The sequence below is a fragment of the Macaca nemestrina genome, chromosome 20 (assembly GCF_043159975.1).
Source record: "Macaca nemestrina isolate mMacNem1 chromosome 20, mMacNem.hap1, whole genome shotgun sequence".
NCBI lineage: Eukaryota > Metazoa > Chordata > Mammalia > Primates > Cercopithecidae > Macaca > Macaca nemestrina.
The window spans coordinates 20,707,139-20,731,073 of record NC_092144.1 but is presented as its reverse complement, the minus strand read 5'-3'; the positions used below and the strand labels follow the sequence as shown (position 1 = coordinate 20,731,073).

General features: G+C 45.8%; 1 protein-coding gene across 1 annotated transcript in view; it reads left to right on the top strand.

The window, feature by feature from the left end:
- The first annotated feature begins 21,087 nt into the window (after window positions 1–21,087).
- Window positions 21,088–23,935, top strand: part of LOC105489692 (zinc finger protein 43) — a 58,754-nt gene continuing 55,906 nt past the window's right edge. Inside the window, 1 exon segment of the mRNA XM_071086626.1 lies at window positions 21,088–21,335. The gene's annotated coding sequence lies outside the window, so the exon portion shown is untranslated.

The window sequence follows — 23,935 nt, the reverse complement described above, 5'->3', positions numbered from 1 at the left end:
AAAATACTGTTTAACTTATATGAATATGGGTTGTCTACGAAACACTACAGATAACTATGTTAATTGTTCTGAACTAATAAATAGAAATCAAAAAACAACTATAGACCCCCCGGTTCAGTTTATACACTGAACCTTGCTTTTGCAGTGTAAGTACTTTGGCCTGCAAATGTTAGATAATTACCTTGAATAATCAGTTTTCTGTCAAAGAAAAATACTCAGTATTTTCTAGTCTTCATCATTCTGTATTGTGAAATTTAATCCCATTTTTATCCTCAATGTTTCTGTGCTCTCAAAATGAGCTTAAATCTAATCAAATCTGTTTCTACTTTAAAAGACTACAAGTCAAAGACTGAGCGTGATGGCTCACACCTGTAGTCTCAGCACTTGGGGAGGCTGAGGTGGGCAGATCACCAGGTCAAGAGTTCAAGACTAGCCTGGCCAAGAGACCGGCCTAGCCAATATGGTGAAACCCCGTCTCTACTAAAAACACAAAAATAAATTTGCCGGGCGTGGTGGCAGGCACCTGTAATTCCAGCTACTCAGGAGGCTGAGGAAGGAGAATTGCTTGAACCCAGGAGGCAAAGTTTGCAATGAGCCAAAGGGCAATTGCACTCCAGCCTGGGCAACAGAGTGAGACTCCAACTCAAAATAAATAAATAAATAAGAAAGACTAAAAAAAAAAAAAGGCAATAAATCTGAGGTCCTAGATAAAGAATCCTGAGTCAAAAATAATGACAAAAGGTTTATTTAGCTATTAATATCATATACATGTGTTTCAAAACAACAAAGAAATAGTATACATATAACCTAAATGCTTTAAGAAAAAAGAGAAGAAAAAAATGCCCTCTTTTATTTTCAGGTGGAATAATTTTTTTTTTTTTTGAGACGGAGTCTCGCTCTGTAGCCCAGGCTGGAGTGCAGTGGCCGGATCTCAGCTCACTGCAAGCTCCGCCTCCCGGGTTCACGCCATTCTCCGGCCTCAGCCTCCCGAGTAGCTGGGACTACAGGCGCCTGCCACCTCGCCAGGCTAGTTTTTTGTATTTCTTAGTAGAGACTCGCTCTGTAGCCCAGGCTGGAGTGCAGTGGCCGGATCTCAGCTCACTGCAAGCTCCGCCTCCCGGGTTCACGCCATTCTCCTGCCTCAGCCTCCCGAGTAGCTGGGACTACAGGCGCCTGCCACCTCGCCCGGCTAGTTTTTTGTATTTCTTAGTAGAGACGGGGTTTCACCGTGTTAGCCAGGATGGTCTCGATCTCCTGACCTCGTGATCCGCCCGTCTCGGCCTCCCAAAGTGCTGGGATTACAGGCTTGAGCCACCGCGCCCGGCCCTTCAGGTGGAATAATTAAGCCTCTTATTTGTTATTTATATTTTCTCCTACAACAACCAGGCCTCTGGGCGTGTTCTTAAACTTTTGGACATTGGATTTTCAGTAGACAGTGGATTCAGGAATCTAAGGTGTAGCCTTGGGCATACTGTGTGCACTTGGAAGATTGTTTATGGAAAAAAAAATGAAGACAGAAAGATGTTAAAAAAAATCCATTGTGCACATGAATAAAGCAAGTTCTTAGAGACCAATGAAGAAACTTACATTCTCGCCATGCACAGTGGCTCACATCTATAATTTCAAAACTTTGGGAGGCCAAGGCGGGCAGTTCACTTAAGGTCAGGAGATCAAGACCAGTCTGGCCAACATAGTGAAATTCCATCTCCAGTAAAAATACAAAAATTTGGGCGGACATGGTGGCTCATGCCTGTAATTCCAGCACTTTGGGAAGCCAAGGCAGGCTGATCATTTGAGGTCAGGAGTTTGAGACCAGCCTGGCCAACATGGTGAAACCCCACCTCTACTAAAAACACTAAAATTAGTTGGGCATGGTGGTGCACACCTGTAGTCCCAGCTGCTCAAGAGGCTGAGGTGGGAGAATCGCTTGAACCTGGGAAGTGGAGGTTGCAGTGAGCCAAGATTGTGCCACTGCACTCCAGCCTGGGTGACAGAGCAAGACATCTCAAAAAAAAAAAAAAAAAAAAATTAGCCAGGCCTGGTGGCATGCACCTGTAATCCTAGCTACTTTGGAAGCTGAGGCAAAACAATCACTTGAACCTGGGAGGCAGAGGTTGCAGTGAGCTGAGATTGTGCCACCACACTCAAACCTGGGTGACAGAGTAAGCTTATGTCTCCAAAAAAAAAAAAAATAGTTAGATTCTAACACAATAAGAGTGGGAGACTGCAACATTCCACAGACACTACTATATCACTGAGGCAGAAAATTAACAAGACATCCGAACCTAAACTCAAAACTTGACCAAATAGTCCTAATAGATATCTTCAGGACTCTCCATCTAAAAACAACATAATATACACTCTTCTCATCACCATGTGGCAAATACTCTCAAATTGACCACACAATCAGAAATCAAACAATACTCAACAAATTCAAAAATCTCCAAATTATCCCAATCACACTCAGACCACAGCTTGACAAAAATATAATCCAAACAAAGAAAATAACTTGACAACATACTTACATGGAAATTAAACAACATGCACCTGAATGACTTTTGGGAAAATAACAAAATTAATGCAGAAATCAAGAAGTTCTTTGAAACAAATGAGAACAAAAATACAACATACTGGATCTCTGCAACACAGTTAAGGCAGTGTTAAAAGTAAAATTTACAGCACTAAATGCTTACATCAGAAAATTAGAAAGATCTCAATTTAACAAACTAAATTATAAATAAAAGAATGAGACAAGCGAGAGGAAGCCAATCTTTAAGATAGTAAAAGACAAGAGGCCGGGCGTGGTGGCTCAAGCCTGTAATCCCAGCACTTTGGGAGGCCGAGGCGGGTGGATCACGAGGTCAGGAGATCGAGACTATCCTGGCTAACATGGTGAAACCCTGTCTCTACTAAAAATACAAAAAACTAGCCGGGTGTGGTGGCGGGCGCCTGTAGTCTCAGCTACTTGGGAGGCTGAGGCGGGAGAATGGCGTGAACCCGGGAGGCGAAGCTTGCAGTGAGCCGAGATCACGCCACTGCACTCCAGCCTGGGAGACACAGCGAGACTCCGTCTCAAAAAAAAAAAAAAAAAAGACAAGAAATAACCAAAATCAGATCTAAACTGCAGGAGATTTAGACATGATAAACTATACAATAGATCAAGAAATCTAGATGTTAAATCTTTAAAAAAAAAAAAAAGATAAACTACTAGCTAGATTCATGAAGAAAGAAGAGAATAACCAAATAAACACAATTAGAAACGACAAAAGGGCAAGGAGTCGAGACCATCCTGGCCAACATAGTGAAACCCTGTCTCTACCGAAAATACAAAAATTAGCTGGGCATAGTGGCGTACGCCTGTAGTCCCAGCTACTTGAAAGGCTGAGGCAGGAGAATCGCTTGAACCCAGGAGACAGAGGTTGCAATGAACTGAGATTGCACCACTGCACTCCAGCCTGGTGACAGAGTGAGACTGCATCTAAAAAAAAAAAAAAAAAAAGACAAAAGGGACATTATCACTGACAAATAACACATGAAGTCTACTATGAACATCTCTGCACAGAAACTAGAAAATCTAATAGAAAGAGATGTATAGAAAATATCAATATTATTAAAATTGCCATACTGCTCAAAGAAATTTACAAATCGAATGCTATTCCTAACAAACTACCAAAAACATTCTTAACAGAACTGAAAGAAAAAACTATTTTTAAAATTCATACAGAACGAAAAAAGAGCCCATATAGCCAAGGCAATACTAAGAAAAAGGACAAAGCTGGAGGCATCACAATACCAGACTTTAAACTGTACTACAGGGCTTCAGTAACCAAAGCATCATGGTTCTGGTACAAAAACAGACTCATAGGACAATGCAACAAAATAGAGAGCCCAGAAATAATCCTGCACACCTACAATCATTTGATATTTGACAAAGCTGACAGGAGGAATGTAGGAAAAATTTCCTACTTAATTAATGGTTCTGGAATAACTAGCTAGCACTATGTAGAAGATTAAAACTGGACTCCTTTCTTACACCTTACAAAAATCAACACAAGATAAATTAAAGGCTTAAAGGTAAATCTTACAATTATGAAAAACCCTGGAAGATAACCTAGAAAATACCATTTTAGAAAGAGGAACAGCAAACATTTCATGATGAAGATACCAGAAACAATTGCAACAAAAGCAAAAATTGACAGGACCTAATTGAACTAAAAAAAACAAAAACAAAAAAAACCCACAAACAAACAAAACTATCAACAGAGTGAACAGACAACCTACAGAATAAAATAAAATATTTGCAAACTATGCTTCTGACAAAGGTCTAATATCCAGAATCCATAAGGAACTTAAACATGTTTTACAAGAAAAAAAAACACCTCATTAAAAAGTAGGCAAAGGACATGAACAGGTCAAAAGAAGCCATGCATGTAACTAACAGGCATATATATATATATGCTCATGCCTGTAGTCCCAGCACTTTTGGTGGCCAAGGCAGGTGGATCATGAGGTCAGGAGATCGAGACCATCCTGGCTAACATGGTGAAACCCCATCTCCACTAAAAATACAAAAAATGGGGGAGGGGGAGGGAGGGATAGCATTAGGAGATATATCTAATGTAAATGACGAGTTAATGGGTACAGCACAACAACATGGCACATGTATACATATGTAACTAGCCTGCACATTTTGCACATGTACCCTAGAACTTAAAGTATATTTTTTAAAAATACCAAAAATTATCCCGGTGTGGTGGCAGGCACCTGCAGTCCCAGCTACTCAGGAGGCTGAGGCAGGAGAATGCAGTGAGCCTGGGAGGCAGAGGTTGCAATGAGCCGAGATCAGACCACTGTACTCCAGCCTGGGCAATACAGGGAAACTCTGTCTCAAAAAAAAAAAAAAAAGAAAAGAAAAGAAAAAGAAATGCCCTTGATTTTTCCCTTACCTGGTCAGTTTGTATAATGCATCCTATTTGCTATTTAAGGGTAAGAAGTAGAACCTTTGGACACCTTTTTTTTTTTTTTTTTTTGAGACGGAGTCTCGCACTGTCACCCAAGCTGGAGTGCAATGGCATGATCTCAGCTCACTGCAACCTCTGCCTCCTGTGTTCAAGCAATTCTTCTGCATCAGCCTCCTGAGTAGCTGGGATTAAAGGCATGCATCACCACGCATGGCTAATTTTTTGTGTTTTTAGTAGAGACAGGGTTTCACTATGTTGGCCAGGCTGGTCTTGAACTCCTGACCTCATGATCCTCCCACCCGGGCCTCCCAAAATGCTGGGATTATGGGCATGAACCACTGCACCCAGCCATGGACACCCTTTTAACAACTTTTTAATCATTTTGATAATGCAGGAAAGACCCTCATCCCATCCCTGAGCCTCTCTCTCACCATGCTGCACCACACTGCTATACACATCTTGGGATGACCATTAGAAATAGGGGGCAAGGCTGGGTGCAGTGGCTTATGCCTGTAATCGCAGCACTTTGGGAGGCACAGGCGGGTGGATCACGAGGTCAGGAGATTGAGCCATCCTGGCTAACATGGTGAAACCCCATGTCTACTAAAAATACAAAAAATTAGCCAGGCATAGTGGCATGTGCCTGTCGTCCCAGCTACTCAGGAGGCTGAGGCAGGAGAATGGCTTGAACCTGGGAGGTGGAGGTGGCAGCAAGCCCAAATTGCCCCACTAAGGTAGGAGACCACCCCTCATATTGTCTTATGCCCAATTTCTGCCTCCAAAGAAGAAGTAAAAACTAAAAGTCAAAATGAAATCCACAGGCTGACAGCACGGCACTGTGCCCTGGGCCTGGTAGTTAAAGATCAACCCCAGAACTAACCAGTTATGTTCTCTATAGATTCCAGACATTGTATGGAAAAGCATTGTGAAAATCCCTGTCTTGTTCTGTTCTGTTCTGATCACCAGTACATGCAGACTGCAGTCACATACCCCCTGCTTGCTCAATTGATCATGACTCTCTCATGCAGACCCCCTTAGAGTTGTAAGCCCTTAAAAGAGACAGGAATTGCTCACTCAGGGAACTCGGTTTTTGGAGACATGAGTCTGCTGATGCTCCCAGCTGAATAAAGCCCTTTCCTTCCACAACTTGCTATCTGAGGGGTTCTTGTCTGCAGCTCATCCTGCAACATTTCTTGGTTCCCTGATCGGGAAGCGAGGTGATTAACAGAGCGTCGAGGTAGCCCCTTAGACAGCTTAGGCCTGCCCTGTGGAGCATCGCTGCAGAGGACTCTGGCCAGCTTAAGCAACACAGATCCTGAGAGCACTCCTGGGTAGGCATTTGCCCCAGTGGAATGCTTCATCAGAGCGGTGCATGACAGGCTCCCACAGAGGATTAACACAGTGGCTGAACACCGGGAAGGAAGTGGCACTTGGAGTCCGGACATTCGAAACTCAGTAAGACTGGTCTTTGGAACTTACCCGCTCCATTTGAGTGGAAGTGTGGCCTGATCACCCATGACATGCCCGTGTCGGCACTTTGGTTTTGGTTTTGGTTTTGACGTGGCTTGCTTGACACTTTGGTTTTGGTTTTTACCTGGCTTGGATTTCTCGATACTCTGATTTTGGTTCTGATTCTGGTTTGGTGTAAACTGTAAAAGTGTGTGTGTGCCCTTTTTACCTGTTCTTTGTTTTGTGGTGTGTGTGTGTGGTGTAAGCGTGATGTTTTATCTCAAGGAAGCATGGGTCAGGCACAAAGTAAGCCCATCCTGCTAGGAATTATGTAGAAAAATTTCAAGAAAGGATTTAAAGGAGATTATGGTGTTACTATGACACCAGGAAAACTTAGAACTTTGTGTGAAATAGACTGGCCAGCATTAGAGGTGGGTTGGCCATCAGAAGGAAGCCTGGACAGGTCCCTTGTTTCAAAGGGGTGGCACAAGGTAACCTGTAAGTCAGGGCACCCAGATCAGTTCCCGTACATACACACTTGGTTACAGCTGGTTTTAGACCCTCATGCCCCCTGGCTGACAGTGTTGAGAGAACAGCAACATAAGCAGCTCGCAGAGGCAAAGAAAGACCAGCAGAGAAAAAGAAAAAGAGACAGAGGCAAAAGGAAAGTCAAAGAGAGAGAGAGAGAGAGAGAGAGAGAGAGAGAGAGAGAGAGAGAGAAAGTCAAAGAGAGAAAGAAAGAGGGAAAGAAAGAGATATACAAGTAGTTAAGGATAAAAACAGTGTACCCTACTCCTTTAAAAGCCATCTGTACCAATTCTAAGTTAGTTTGGACTAAACAAGTTCTTATTAATAGCAAAGGATAATTAAAATCCCAAACTTACTAGATTTTCAACAAAAGTAAAGTTTGCTAAAAGTTAACAGTGTAACATGTACTACAGTAACTTATAATCTTGTGGCCTTAGACAGTCTAGTCCACAGACATAAAGAAAGTTCACTTTAAGAAGGAATGGTTATCATCTTCAAAAAAAAGAGGGGGGGAAGTGGAGGGAGGGCAGAATTTATGTAAAAAGAATGTTACACAGTAAATTCTCGTCCTGAAATAAACTTACTGGTTGTTTAACAAAAGGAATGTTTGTAACACGTCAAAAAGTTGAAACATGTCAAAAAATTGTCTGTGAAAGTCTTGAAATCTGTGTATAAACATATTGGCTAAAGTTAAAGAGGTATCATCCAGGTTTTCTGTGAACCGAACATTAAAAACACAACGGGTTGCCGGGTGCGGTGATTCATGCCTGTCAGCCCAGCCTTTTGGGAGACTGAGGAGGGCAGATCACTGAGGTCAGGGTTTCGAGACCAGCCTCAACATGAAGAAACCCCATCTCTACTAAAAATACAAAATAAGCCAGGCGTGATGGTGTATGACTGTAATCCCAGCTACTCAGGAGGCTGAGGCAGGAGAATTGTTTGAACCTGGGAGGCGGAAGTTGCGGTGAGCCGAGATTGCGCCATTGCACTCCAGCCTGGGCAACAAGAGGGAGACTCAGTCTCAAAACAAACAAACAAACAAAAAACAGGTTTTTCTTAAAGCATTAACCTGTTATGGTCAAACTTTAAAAATTGAATAAATATATCTACAAAGTTTTATTAAAACTAAGTTTAACATTAATAACACACTAATATAAAAATGAAATTTAGCTTATCTGGTATAAAAATCATACAGGAAGGAAGCATTGTCAAATACAAAATGGTGTTTGGCTTTCTTTGGTTTAAAAACTAATAAAAATAGGTGCTAAAGGAAATTTCTCAGTAGAAAGGCACCAAGGACTGTAAAGTCCACTGCTGATGTCCTCACCTTAAAACAAAAGGTCAGTTTCTTAAAAATTATATACTTGGTTTATCTTCCACTTTCCTTTCCCTCAAAACTAAAAGTCTTTTAGCACATGTATCACCCCTAGAATTTCCAGTAAACCAGCACCAGTCTGAAGATCACATTCTCATCAAAGGGTGAAAAGAAGGGAAACTCGAGCCATTCTGGGAAGGACTCTACCTTGTTTTTTTTTTTTTTTTTTTTTTTTTGAGACAGAGTCTGGCTCTGTCGCCCAGGCTGGAGTGCAGTGGCCGGATCTCAGCTCACTGCAAGCTCCGCCTCCCGGGTCCACGCCATTCTCCTGCCTCAGCCTCCCGAGTAGCTGGGACTACAGGCGCCCGCCACCCTGCCCGGCTAGTTTTTTGTATTTTTTAGTAGAGACGGGGTTTCACCCTGTTAGCCAGCATGGTCTCGATCTCCTGACCTCGTGATCCACCCGTCTCGGCCTCCCAAAGTGCTGGGATTACAGGCTTGAGCCACCGCGCCCGGCCTAGGACTCTACCTTGTGCTGCTAACCACAGAGACTGCTGTTCATTCAGTGGAAAAGGAATGGACTCATCACATCCAAGTCAAGAAAGCGCCACCCCCTCCAGAGTCGTGGGTCATAGTCCCAGGGAAAACCCTACCAAACTAAAGCTAAGAAAAATTTAACTCTTCAATCTATTCTATTACTCTTTCTTCTTTCCTCGGTCAATTGCTGCTCATCTAGTTATTAATGTAACCAAGTCAATTTCACCTCAAACTATTGCATTTAATGCTTGCCTTGTTATACCCTGTGGGGACTTGCCAAGTCAAAGACAGCTCTCTACTTCAGAAAAGTACCTCTGTTCCTCCTGACTCTTCTCAGACTGGACATTAGTAAATTAGGACCATTTAATCCGGGGAGATTTCAATAAAGACCCTAGTGTCAACCAGGAGTCTTTCCCCCAATGTAGAGCTTTTATGCTGTAGTTGGTCCAACGTTCTGCAGACCACTAAAAAGCAAGAATAAACTGCCCCAACTGGTTTTTGTAATTTCCTAAAACCATATATTCATTTTACTAAAGAATTATAGAAGTTAAATACTTAAAACAAACTTTGGCAATTAAGACAGGATACCAAGATGCAAATGCCTGGTTGGAATGGATCAAATATTCCATCCACATGTTAAACAAAAGCAATTGTTATGCTTGTGCATGTGGCAGGCCAGAGGCCCAGATTGTCCCCTTTCCACTAACGTGGTTGTCCAGTCGACCAGGTGTGGGCAGAATGGTAGCTCTTTTTCAGGATTCTACAGCCTGGAGTGATAAGTCGTGCCAAGCCCTCTCTGCTATATCCTGAATCCGGCACCCTGCAGGTCAGCTCCCAAGGGCCATCCAGCTTCCGTCTCCCAATACTAAGTTCATTTCGTGTCTCTCACAACAGGGAGGAAACTTAACATTCCTTGGAGACCTGAAGGGATGCAGCGAGCTTAAGAATTTTCAAGAGCTTATCAAACAGTCAGCCCTTGTCATCCCCAAGCAGATGTGTGGTGGTATTGTGCTGGACCTTTACTGGGCACTGTGCCAAATAACTGGATTGGCACTTGTGCTTTAGTGCAATTGGCTATCCCTTTCATCCTGGCAGTTCATCAACCAGAGGGAGGAAAAATAAAACATCGTAAAGCAAGAGAAGCCCCCTATGGGTCTTTTGACTCTCACGTCTATTTAGATGCAATTGGAGTCCCATGGGGACTACCAGATCAATTGAAAGCCCAAAATCAAATAGCTGCAGGATTTGAGTCAATATTTTGGTAGGTGACAGTTAATAAAAATGTAAATTAAATAAACTACATCTATTACAACCAACAGCAATGAGATTTTCATGAGCTAAAAGAAAAACTGAGGCCGGGCATGGTGGCTCACACCTGTAATCCCAGCACTTTGGGAGGCCAAGGCGGGTGGATCATGAGGTCAGGAGATCGAGACCATCCTGGCTAAGACAGTGAAACCCCATCTCTACTAAAAATACAAAAAATTAGCTGGGCGTGGTGGTGGACACCTGTAGTCCCAGCTACTAGGGAGGCTGAGGCAGGAGAATGGCGTGAACTGGGGAGGCAGAGCTTAGAGTGAGCTGAGATTGTGCCACTGCACTCCAGCCTGGGTGACAGAGCAAGACTCCATCTCAAAAAAAAAAAAGAAAAGAAAAACTCATGTCGGCCCCAGCCCTGGGGCTACCTGACCTGAGAAAACCTTTTATACTATATGTGTCAGAGAGAGGGAAAAAAAAAAAATGACGGTTAGAGTTTTAACCCAGACTGTGTGGCCCAGGCTGAGGCCGGTGGCCTATCTCTCTAAACAACTAGGTGGGGTTTCTAAGTGTTGACCCCCATGTTTGAGGGCCTTGGCAGCAATAGCCCTGCTAGCACAAGAAGTGGATAAGCTAACTCTTAGGCAAAACCTAAACATAAAGGCCCCCATGTTGTGATAACTTTAATAAATACAGACATGATTGACTAATGAATACTAGACTAACTAGATACCAAAGCTTGCTCTGTGAAAATCCCCACATAACCACTGAAGTTTGCAACACCCTAAACCCCACCACCTTGCTCCGAGTATCAGAGAGCCCAGTTGAACATAACTGTGTAGAGGTGTTGGACTCAGTTTATTCTAGCAGGCCCGACCTCCAAGACCATCCTTGGACATCAGTGGAATGGGAGCTGTAGTGGACAGGAGCAGCTTCGCCAACCCCTGCAAAGTGACTCTGGAGAAGACGACAAGCCCTGCTCCAGTCACACCCGGAAGCAGACTGGTCCACACATGGCTGAAGCATGAGGAAACTCATTGCATGTCTCATTTTCCTTAAAATTTGGACTTGTACACTAAGGACTTCAACTGACCTTCTTCAGACTAAGGACTATTTCCAGTATATACATCAAGTCTCTGAGGTAGGACAAAAGGTTGCTACAGTCCTATTATTTTATGGTTATTATAAGTGTACCAGGACTCTAAAAGGAACTTGTTTGTATAACGCTATTCTAAACAAAGTATATAGCCCAGGAATTGACCAGCCTGATGTGTGCTATAACCCATCTTTTTTTCTACTGCCCGTAAAAACAGGTGAACTTCTAGGCTTTCCAGTCTATGCTTCCTGAGAAAGGAGAAACATAGCTATAGGCAACTGGAAAGATGACGAGTGGCCACTTGAAAAAATCATACAGTACTATGGGCCTTCCACTTAGGCACAAGATGGCTCGTGGGGATACCGAGCCCCCATTTATATGCTCAACCAAATCATATGGTTACAAGCTGTCTTAGAAATAATCACTAATAAAGGCCGGGCGCGGTGGCTCACGCCTGTAATCCCAGCACTTTGGGAGGCCGAGGCGGGCGGATCACAAGGTCAGGAGATCGAGACCACGGTGAAACCCCGTCTCTACTAAAAATACAAAAAATTAGCCGGGCGCGGTTGTGGGCGCCTGTAGTCCCAGCTACTCGGGAGGCTGAGGCAGGAGAATGGCGTGAACCCGGGAGGCGGAGCTTGCAGTGAGCCGAGATCGCGCCACTGCACTCCAGCCTGGGCGACAGAGCGAGACTCCGTCTCAAAAAAAAAAAAAAAAAAAAAAAAGAAATAATCACTAATAAAACTGGCAGAGCCTTGACTATTCTGGCCTGGCAAGAAACTCAGATGAGAAATGCTATCTATCAAAATGGATTAGCGGGCCGGGCGCGGTGGCTCAAGCCTGTAATCCCAGCACTTTGGGAGGCCGAGACGGGCGGATCACGAGGTCAGGAGATCGAGACCATCCTGGCGAACACGGTGAAACACCGTCTCTACTAAAAAATACAAAAAACTAGCCGGGCGAGGCAGCGGGCGCCTGTAGTCCTAGCTACTCAGGAGGCTGAGGCAGGAGAATGGCGTAAACCCGGGGGGCGGAGCTTGCAGTGAGCTGAGATCCGGCCACTGCACTCCAGCCTGGGCGACAGAGCCAGACTCCGTCTCAAAAAAAAAAAAAAAAAATGGATTAGCTGTCAACTACTTGCTAGCAGCTGAAGGAGGGGTCTGTGGAAAATTTAACCTAACCAATTGCTGTTTGCACATAAATGATCAAGGGCAAGTAGTTGAAGACATAGTTAAAGATATGACAAAACTGGCACATGTGCCCGTGCAAGTGTGGCATGGATTTAATCCCGGGGCCATGTTTGGAAAATGGTTTCCAGCACTAAGAGGATTTAAAACTCTTATAATAAAAATTATAATAGTAATATGAAACTGCTTACTACTCCCTTGTTTGCTACCTGTACTCCTTCAAGTAATAAAAAGTTTCATTGCTACCTTAGTTCACCAAAATGCTGCAGCACAAGCATACTATATAAATCACTACTGATCTGAATGGCAAAAAGACATGGGTAGTGAGGATGAAACTGAGAACTCCCACTAATGAGTGAGGTTCTCAAAGCGGGGGAATAAGGGAGGAGACAACCCCTTATATTGTCTTATGCCCAATTTCTACCTCCAAAGAAAGAAGTAAAAACTAAAAGGCAGAAATGAAATTCACAGACAGATAGCCCGGCACCATGCCCTGGTCCTGGTAGTTAAAGATCGACCCCTGACCTAACCAGTTATGTTCTCTATGGATTCCAGACATTGTATGGAAAAGCACTGTGAAAATCCCTGTCCTGTTCTGTTGTTCTGATTACCGGTGCATGCAGCTCCCAGTCATGTACCTCCGACTTGCTCAGTGGATCACGACCCTCTCACACAGACCCCCTTAGAGTTGTAAGCCCTTAAAAGGGACAGGAATTATTCACTCAGGGAGCTCAGTTTTTGGAGACATGAGTCTGCTGATGCTCCCAGCTGAATAAAGCCATTTCCTTCCACAACTCAATGTCTGAGTGGTTCTTGTCTGCGGCTCGTCCTGCTACACCACTGAACTCCAGCTGCCCCATTGCACTACAGCCTGGGCAACAGAGCGAGACTCCATTTCAAAAACAAACAAACAAACAAACAAAAAGAAAACAAAAAGGAATGGCAGGTAGTGGGGGCTGGGAATGGATAAGCAAGAATTATGTTGCCCAAATTTGCTCATCTTAGAAAGGCTCCTCACCCATTCTGTATTAAGTGGCTATTCCCAGAGAAATTATGCCCTGACTGTGCTGCATCTCAGTCTGATTTTTCTTTTTTTTTAATTACTGGATTAGGATTTAAGGGGTTATTTCACTTTCAATTTGAAAATGAAAATGGCCAAATGTCCTCTGCAAGTGTCCTGATTTGATTTAGTAGTTTAGACCCTGGAGGTAGCAGTGAGAAAATACTTGAGCCAAATTAGAACAATTTGTTCTTAGCTGGAGGATATATAGGAATTCCTTAATAATATCTAACAGTTTTCTCAGTACTCATTACATTTAACAATGATAGCTTGGAGGACAGAAAGGAGAAACAGATGACACAAATTTAGAACTTCAATTTTTTTTTTTTTGTTTGTTTGTTTTTTGAGATGGAGTCTCGCTGTGTTGCCCAGGCTGGAGTGCAGTGGCCGGATCTCAGCTCACTGCAAGCTCTGCCTCCCAGGTTTTTACGCCATTCTCCTGCCTCAGCCTCCCGTGTAGCCGGGACTACAGGCGCCCGCCACCTCGCCCGGCTAGTTTTTTGTATTTTTTAGTAGAGACGGGGTTTCACTGTGTTAGCCAGGATGGTCTCGAACTCCTGACCTCGTGATCCGCCCGTCTCGGCCTCCCAAAGTGCTGGGATTACAGGCTTGAGCCACCGCGCCCGGCTAGAACTTCAATTTTGTTATAAGTCTTTTTTGTTTTGTTTTTGGAGACAAGGTCTCACTCTGGTACCCAGGCTGGAGAACAGTGGCACAATCATAAATCATATTTTGGTTGTAAGTTTTTTTCTAAAATATTTTTGTCTGGGTGTGGTGGCTTACATCTGTAATCTAAATACTTTGGGAGGCCATGGTGGAATGATCGCTTAAGCCCAGGCATTGAAGATCAGCCTGGGCAACGTAGTGAAACTCAGTTTCTACAAAAAATTCTGAAAATTGATCTGATGTGGTGTTGCATGTTTGAGAGGCTCAGGCGGAAGAATCACTTAAGTTTAAGAGGTTGAGGCTGCAGTAAACCATGATTCAGTCACTGCACTGAATCATGTATAGACATATACACACACATATATATATGTATATATAAAAATGATATGTATGTAAAAGAAGAACTCAAGCACAGAAGAAAAATGAAAGGCCATTGTAGGGGATGTGAAGAAAGGTAAGCTACCTCATGCTGTTCGTGTTTGATAATAACCATCGTGAGATGGTGCTGCTGGATGTAGTGCTGGAAAGGGGACAGTTCCTTTGTCCTAGGGGATGAGGAGCTGACCAGATCCCTCCTGACTGCCCCCCAGGACAAGTGGGGGCTGGTGTTGCACTAAATGATGCCTCCCAAAAAAATATGTGTACATTGGCTCAATGAATATACAATGCAGAGGCCTAAATGAAGACACGTGAACGGTGTATGTGGACATCAGCTTGCAGCTGGGAAACAGGTAGCTCTCAGGCCCCTCATTCTTCCCAGGAAGTGTGGAATGTGTGCACGCCTGTGAGTGTGTAGGTCTGTCCTGCTTAACTTGTACACAACTCCAGGTCAGTTCTGAGTGAATGACGTGCCCACGGGATTTCTCATGTCATTCTTATGTTCAACATTATGGCTGCTGCTTTCGTTGCCACTACCCCAGGCCCAACCTAGCTTAAAGTCCAGGCTTTAGGTAAAAAAGATGGAGGGCTTTCTGTGTTCTGGGATGGGAAGTCAGAGATCTGTGTAGAGCTGGCTGGGGGTCGGGGTACACATTAGTTTTGTGGCAGGATGAGAGCTGCAGTGGTTTTATTTATTTATTTATTTTTTGTTTTGTTGAGATGGAGTCTCACTCTGTCACCCAGGCTGGAGTGCAACCCCGTGATCTCCACTCACTGCAACCTCCGCCTCCCGGGTGTAAGCAATTCTCCTGCCTCAGCCTCCCATGTAGCTGGGATTACAGGCATCTGCTACCACACCCGGGTAATTTTGGTATTTTTAGTAGAAATGGGGTTTCGCCATGTTGGGCAGGATGATCTGGATCTCTTGACCTCATGATCCGCCCGCTTGGGCCTCCCAAAGTGCTGGGATTACAGTTGTGAGCCACCATGCCCAGCTTTTTTTGTTTCGTTTTGTTTTGAGACGGAGTTTCACTCTTCTTGCCCAGGCTGGAGTGCAGTGGTGCATTCTTGACTCACTGCAACCTCTGCCTTCCTATTTCAAGCGATTTTCCTGCCTCAGTCTTCCGAGTAGCTGAGATTACAGGCTCCCGCCACCACGCCTGGATAATTTTTGTATTTTTAGTAGTGACGGGGTTTCACCATGTTGGCCAGGCTGGTCTCGAACTCCTGACCGCGTGATCCGCCTGCCTCGGCCTCCCAAAGTACTGGGATTACAGCCGTGAGCCACTGCACCCGTCCTTCTTCTTCTTCTTCTTTTTTGAAATGGAGTTTCACTCTTGTTTTCCAAGCTGGATTGCGATGGCGCACTCTGGGCTCACCGCTACCTCCGCCTCCTGGGTTCAAGCTGGGGTCCTGCCTCAGCCTCCCTATTACAGGTGCGCGCCACCATGCCCGGCTGATTTTTTTTGTATTTTAGTAGAGAGGGGGTTTCACCATTTTGCCAAGGCTGCTCTCGAACTCCTGAGCTCAGGCAATCTGCCTATCTCGGCCTCCCTAAGTGCTAGGATTACAGGCGTGAGCCACCGCGCCCGGCTTACAGTGAGCTTCTGTAGATGGTAAAAAATGCCAATCAGTCCCCCGGGGCCCGCCCGGCCGAGTGGTCTTTCCAGCCCACCCAAGGCGGCGGGCCGCGCTACTCAAGCCTTAGTGTTCCCGGACGCTGTGCTGGGCCGGCCCTTCTCCCTCCCGCCGCGCCCCAAGCCCTGCGCGCCCGGCCGCTGGCCTTGTCTCCACGGCCGCACTGCCCTTGCCACCTAGCTCTGCGCCTGCGCCGCGCGTCTCCACCTTGAAGTTTGTTTTTGTTTTTTTGAGACAGAGTCTTGCTCTGTAGCTGAGGCTGGAGTGCAATGGCGCGATCTCGCTCACTGCTACCTCTGCCTCCCGGGTCCCGGTTCTAGCGCTTCTCCTGCCTCAGCCTCCCGAGTAGCTGGGATTACAAGCGCATGCCACCACACCTAGCTAATTTTTGACATTTTTGGTAGAGACGGGGTTTCATCATGTGGGTCAGGCTGGTCTGGAACTCCTGACCTTGTGATCCACCCGTCTCGGCCTCCCAAAGTGCTGGGATTACAGGCATGAGCCACGGCGCCCCGCCTACCTTGAAGTTTTGAGTGACACCCAAGGATAGCCACCGGTGTCTTGGCCATGGAAGCCTCCTGCATCCTTCCCGCCCCCAGTTTGATTTGCAGCCTCATGGCTGTATTGTTCTAAAGACGCTTTTCTCTGGCCTTGTCCAGTGAATACGGTTCACACAGTTAAAACTGCTTTTTGAGAATGGAGAATAGATTATATTTAGTTACCACTGTGCCTCTTTGTCACCTGAGAGATCCATTTATTCTTAAGTGTATTCGTGCTTTCAGACATCTCTGGACAACTCAAATGACAAGAGGCTGTTGTTTTATAAGGGAAACAAACTCTTTAGATGTGAAATCCTTTTCTTCTTCTCCTTCGTGAAAGATTCCTTTCCTTCCTTCCTTCCTTCCTTCCTTCCTTCCTTCCTTCCTTCCTTCCTTCCTTCCTCCCTCCCTCCCTCTCTTTCTCTCTTTCTCTCTTTCTCTCTTTCTCTCTTTCTCTCTTTCTTTCTTTCTTTCTTTCTTTCTTTCTTTCTTTCTTTCTTTCTTTCTTTCTTTCTTTCTTTTTCTTTCTCTTTCTTTCTTTCTTTTTCTTTCTTTCTTTTCTTTCTTTCCTTTCTCTCTCTCTCTTTTCTTTCTCTCTCTCTTTCTTTCTTTTCTTCTTTTTTGTTTTTTTACATGGAGTTTCGCTTTTGCTGCCCAGGCTGGAGTGTAATGGGGCGATCTCTGCTCACCGCAGAGCCTCTGCCTCCTGGGTTCCAGCGATGCTCCTGCCTCAGCCTTCCGCATAGGTGGGCTGCCACTGCACTCCAGCCTGCGCAACAGAGCGAGACTCTGTCTCAAAAAAAAAAAAAAAAAAAAAAAGGTAAATAGTGGTACTTGAGCAGTTTCACGTGAGAATTGAGTTGTGGTTTCAATGTGGATGGGCAGTTGTTCAAGATGGAGAACCAAGTCTCATTGAGCAGCAGGAGCCACACTCACCTTTCCTCACATCCCACACCATGGTCCTTCACTTTTCTTCTGTGCTTGAATTTATTTATTTATTTTTATCATTTTTATTTTTTTAATTTTTTTGAGATGGAGTCTTGCTCTGTCGCCCAGGCTGGAGGGCAGTGGTGCAATCTCGGCTCACTGCAAGCTCCGCCTCCCGGGTTTACGCCATTCTCCTGCATCAGCCTCCAGAGTAGCTAGGACCACAGGCATCTGCCACCACGCCCGGCTAGTTTTTTGTATTTTTAGTAGAAACGGGGTTTCACCGTGTTAGCCAGCATGGACTCGATCTCCTGACCTCGTGATCCACCCGCCTCAGCCTTCCAAAGTGCTGGGATTACAGGCAGGAGCCACTGCACCTGGCCGAATTTTTTTTTAATATACATACTATTTTTATTATATATATGTGTGTGTGCATATGTGTGTGGGTATGAGTGTGTGTGTATACACACCCATACAGTTCGCACTCTGTCACCCAGGCTGGAATGCAGTGGCTAAATTATAGGTCACTGCAGCTTCAACTGCTTAGGCTCAAGTGATTCTTCCACCTCAGCTTCTTGAATAGCTGGGACTACAGGCATGCATGCAACAGCACACTCGGCTAATTTTTTTTTTGGAAACAGAGTCTTGCTCTGTCACCCAGGTTGGAACGCAGTGGCCCGATCTCGGCTCACTGCAACCTCCGCCTCCTGGGTTCAAGCAATCCTCCTGCCTCAGCCTCCCGAGTAGCTGGAACTACAGGCACCCGCCACCACGCCCGTCTAATTTGTTGTATTTTTAGTAGAGACGGGGTTTCACCATATTGGCCAGGCTGGTCTCGAACTCCTGAACTTGTGATATGCCCACCTTGGTCTCCCAAAGTACTGGGATTACAGTCATGAACCACCGCGCCCGGCCCCTGTTAATTTTCACAATGTTTTGTAGAGACTGAGTCTCACTATGTTGCCCAGACAGATCTTCAACTCCTGGGTTTAAGCAAGCATTCTACCATGACCTCTGAAAGTGTTTGCATTACAGGCATGAGCCACTACACCCAGACAAAAATATTTTACAAAAAGCTGTTACAGGCCTGGTGCGGTGGCTCACGCCTGTAATCCCAGCACATTGGGAGGCCAAGGCGGACGGATCACCTGAGGTCAGGAATTGGAGACCAGCTTGGCCAACATGGTGAAATCCGTCTCTACCAAAAATACAAAAAATTAGCCGCTCGTGGTTGCATTGCCTGTAATCCCAGCTACTTGGGAGCTGAGGCAAGAGTGTCACTTGAACCAGGGAGGCAGAGGTTGCAGTGAGCCGAGATCGCGCCATTGCACCCCAGCCTGGGCATCAAGAGTGAAACTTCACCTCAAAAAATAAATATAAAATAAATTGGCCGGAGGCGGTTGCTCACTCCTGTATTCCCAGCACTTTGGGAGGCCGAGGTGGGTGAATCACGAGGTCAGGAGTTCGAGACCAGCCTGGTTAATATGGTAAAACCCCGTCTCTACTAAAAATACAAAAATTAGCCAGGCGTGGTGGCTCGCGCCTGTAATCCCAGCTACTGGGGAGGCTGGGGGAGGAGAATCACTTGAGCCCGGGAGGCAGAAGTTGCAGTGACCTGAGATTGCGCCATTGCACTCCAGCCTGGGCGGCAGAGTGAAACTCCTTCTCAAAAATAAATAAATAAATAAATAAATAAATAAATAAATAAATAAAAATTTAAAAAACGATTACAACCAAAACATGATTTGTGATTGTGCCACTGTTCTCCAGCCTGGGCGCCAAAGTGAGACCTTATCTCCAAAACCAAAACAAAACAAATAAACTTATAACAAAAGTGAACTTCTAAGGTTGCGTCATCCGTTGCCCCTCTCTGCCCTCCTAGCTATCACTATTAAATATAATGGGTATTGAGAAAACTGTTAGATATTATTAAGGAATTCCTATATATTTTCCAGTTAAGTGTTCTGATGTAGCTCAAGTATTTTCTTACCCCTACCTCCAGGGTCTAAACTAGCAAATCACCTCAGGACACCTACAGAGGACAATTGGCGATTTTCCAATAGAAAGTGAAATAACCCCGTTAATGAGCACAGTCAGGGCACAATCACCCTAAAAATAGTCACTTCACACAGATTGGTTTAGATGTTTTTCTAAAATGAGCAAATTTAGGCAACGTAATTCATGTTTATCTATCCCCAGCTCCCCTGCTTCCCCATTCCTAATGGTCATCCCAAGATGTGTACAGCAGTATGGTACAGAAAGGACCTCAGAAAGGTATGGTGAGAAAGGACCTCAGGGATGGCATGAGGGTCTTTCCTGCATTATCAAAACGATTAAAAAGTTGTTAAAAGGGTATCAAAATGTTCTGTTTCTTACCCTTAAGTAGCTACTAACATGCATTATACAAGCTGACCCAGGTAAGGAAAAGAGAAAGTGCATTTCAAGGCTCAGCTCACTTGTTAATTAGGTGTAATTCCCTGGGCACGTGACCCCGCCCACTTGAGCCTATTTCCCCGTCCATAAAATGCGCTAATGCCTGGGAGGGTGGGTCCTGGAGGGACCTGGTGGGTCCCGGAGCTTTATCCAATCAGTGGCGCTGGCGTGGGAACCACCCAATCAGACGCGCAGTTAGAGAGGGCCGTGGTTTCCGGCTTTTGGCTGGGCCTTTGTCTCCCGCTCCCGCCAGAGTTTGGGATCAGTCTCTGCTTTTCCGCGTCCTCCGCCTCGGGAACCCCCGGTGACTTTGTCGCAGCCTCCGTTACCCTGTGATCTGCAGGTCCTGGGAGACGCACAGCTAAGATGCCCGGACATCCTGGAGGCTGGGAAATGGTGAGTGCGCGGGGTTGGGCATCCCGAGAGGGGAGAGCGGGCTGTGAAACTGGCGGGACCGGCCCCCTCACAGTCCGCTCCTTGAGTCCTGGTCGCTGGCGCAGCTCCGCCCCAGGCCCCTCTGGCCGCAAGATGGCGCCTGGACCTGCAGCCCAGACTCCCGCGTCCTGCCCCGTTCCTGCACGGTACCCTGTCTGGATCTCTTTGGTCAAGTCTGCACCGGCAGCCCCGAGTATTTCCCAGATTGTTCAGGGATGCCGGACGGGTCATCGGGGCAGAATCCCGACTCGGTGTCTGCGCAGGAGGGGCTGCGGCCCTGGAGTCTTCAGTTTCTGTTTCTTTTTTTTTGGAGAGGGAATCTTGCTCTGTCGCCCAGGCTGGAGTGTAGTGGCGTGATCTCGGCTCTCTGCAACCTCCGCCTCCGGATTCAAGCGATTCTCCTGCCTCATCCTTACGAGTAGCTGGGATTACAGGTGCGCACCACCAGGCCCGGCTAATTTTTATTTTTTTATTTTTATTTTTTATTTTTATTTTTACTTTTCCTAGACATGGGGTTTCACCATGTTCGCCAGGCTGATCTCGAACTCCAGACCTCAGGTGATCCGCCCGCCTCGGCCTCCCAAAAGTCCTGGGATTACAGGCGTGAGCCACTGCGCCCGGCCTCTTACGAACATTTCTGAATCTCGCACTGGGAGGCTTTCAAAAGTTGGACAATTGACTCTCATATGTGGGCCTGGTCCATAGGTGGGTTGGTTACTCTCAGACCAAGATTCAGTACACATGTGAGGCTGTGACTGCACTGAAAGGCACAGTCTGCAGACAGAATTGTGGCTCTCTTGCAATACTTCTGTCAACCATTGAGATTGTGACTCATGTACTTAGACCCAACATACAGGAGGTGTTGACTTTCATACCTGGAACCTGGACATGTGTGGAATTTCTAAACACATTCCTGGACTTTCCTGCAGGTAAGATTGTATGCATCTACTAAGCACCTTAGTGATTTGACTCGGTGCCTTGGCCCAGCCCACAGATGGAGATTGTCACATATCGCTTGACTTTGCACCTTGAAGATGTGACTTTTTTCCAGCTTTGTTGATGCCCACAGGTGGCATTGTGACACATAGCTGGGCCTTTCACTGAGATGATGGGAGTCTTTTTTCTTGCCTTGGCACTGCCCACAGGGTGCATTGTGACATATTGGTAAGCCCTGCACTCAGGTTATGTGACTCTCCTTTTTTCCCTAGTCCCTGAATATTTTGGATGTTAGGACATGTTACTAGGTCTAACACCTATAAAATAGGAAGCTCCTGCCCAGGCCCTTTCTTTTTCCTTTTTTTTTTTTTTTTTTTTTCGTTTGAGACAGAGTCTCGCCCTGTTGCCCAGGCTGGAGTGCAGTGCTGCGATCTCAGCTCACTGCAACTTCTGCCTCCCAGGTTCAAACGATTCTCCTGCCTCAGCCTCCTGAGGTACTGGGATTACAGGTGCCTGCCACCACACCCAGCTAATTTTTGTATTTTTAGTGGAAACGGGGTTTTGCCCTGTTGGCCAGGCTGGTCTGAACTCCTGACCTCGTGATCCGCCTGCCTCGGCCTCCCAAAGTGCTGGGATTACAGGTGTGAGCCAATGTGCCTGGCCCTGCCCAGGCTCTTTCTATAGAGGGCCTTGTGACATATCTCTGTATCAGTCACCTAGGAAAGTGACTCTCCATTTTTGCTTGCCTTCTGCCTACAGGAAAAATTGTGACTTATCACTAGGCTCAGGTACCAGGTAATGTGTCTCTCCTGCCTGGGCGTGGACCACAGAGAGCATTGTTATCCATTGCTGGGCTCAGCACCCAGGTGATGTGACTCTGCTGCCTGTGTCCTGCTTTCAGGAGAAGGTTGTAACATATTCCTGGCTAAATATTCAGGTGATGTGACACTCCTTTCTGGTCTCTGCCCTCAGAAAAGACTGTGACATATTCCTGGCCCAAAACCCAGGTGATGAGACTCTTCTCTCTCCCTATTCACAGGTGGAATTGTGAAATATAGCTTGGCCCAGTTCACAGGTGCAATTATGACTCTTCTACCTTCAACCCGCCAATAGGAGAGATGCTGCCTCTTATAGCTAGACTTATGGTTATGAGTATTATCCTGGGTCTCTTTCTTGTACAAAGGTCATAGAGAATTTTTTTTTTTTTTTTAAAGGACTTTAGTTCATGTTTCCCGGGCTGGAGTGTAGTGGTACAATCTCGGCTCACTGCAACCTCCGCCTCCTGGGTAATTTTTGTATTTTTAGTAGAGATAGGATTTTGCCATGTTGGCCAGGCTGCTCTTGAACTCCTGACCTTAAGTGATCCACCCACCTTGGCCTCCCAAAGTGTTGGGATTACAGGCGTGAGCTACCATGCCCAGCCGAGAATTACCACGTTTTTTTTTTTTGAGACAGGGTTTCGCCCTTGTTGCCCAGGCTGGAGTGCAATGGTGAGATCTTGGCTCACTGCAACCTCTGCCTCCTTGGTTCAAGCGATTCTTCTGCCTCAGTCTCTCGAGTAGCTGGGATTACAGGCATGTGCCACCACTCCCAGCTAATTTTGTATTCTGAGTAGAGACGGGGTTTGTCAGTGTTGGTCAGGCTGGTCTAGAACTCCCGACCTCAGGTGATCCGCCCACCTCAGCCTCCCAAAGTGCTGGGGTTACAGGCGTGAGCCACCGTGCCCAGCCTAATTACCACTGTTTTGAATAGTATATAAGTCTCTCGTGGTACAGAGAGTGTTCAGTAAACAGGTGAGACTGTGTTTCTTCTTTGCCCACCCCACCAATCGTTAGAATTGTCACCCTCGGCCGGGCGCGGTGGCTCACGCCTGTAATCCTAGCACTTTGGGAGGCCGAGGCGGGCGGATCACAAGGTCAGGAGATCGAGACCACGGTGAAACCCCGTCTCTACTAAAAATACAAAAAATTAGCCGGGCGCAGTAGTGGGCGCCTGTAGTCCCAGCTACTCAGGAGGCTGAGGCAGGAGAATGGCGTGAACCTGGGAGGCGAAGCTCGCAGTGAGCCGAGATCGCGCCACTGCACTCCAGCCTGGGGGACACAGCGAGACTCCGTCTCAAAAAAAAAAAAAAAAAAAGAATTGTCACCCTCACACAGTGACGGAACCCACTGGTGAGGTCCTGAATCTCATGCATGGACATAGTCCACAGTTAAAATTGTGGCTGTTATATGTGAACGTTATGCAAGAGTTTGAATAATGACTCATTTCTACATCTAGTTCATAGGCAGGTGAGAATTTTTCTATCTGAACCAATGAGAAGTCTACCTTCCTGAGGACATGTTGATTGTCATACCTGGGCTGACGGCCAGAACTAACACAGTTCACAAAAGAGTTGGAGGCTCTTATGCACAGGTTCAGTTCATTGGTGAAATTGTCACTAGCGTATTTAGACCCAACATAGAGAATTTGGTGACTCTCATACCTAGAACTGGGACCCGTACGGGATTAATTCATTACTGGACCTTCCTACAGGTCGGATTGTGACATACGCCTTTGTCCAGCACCTGAGTGATTTCAGTTTCCTGTCTGGTCC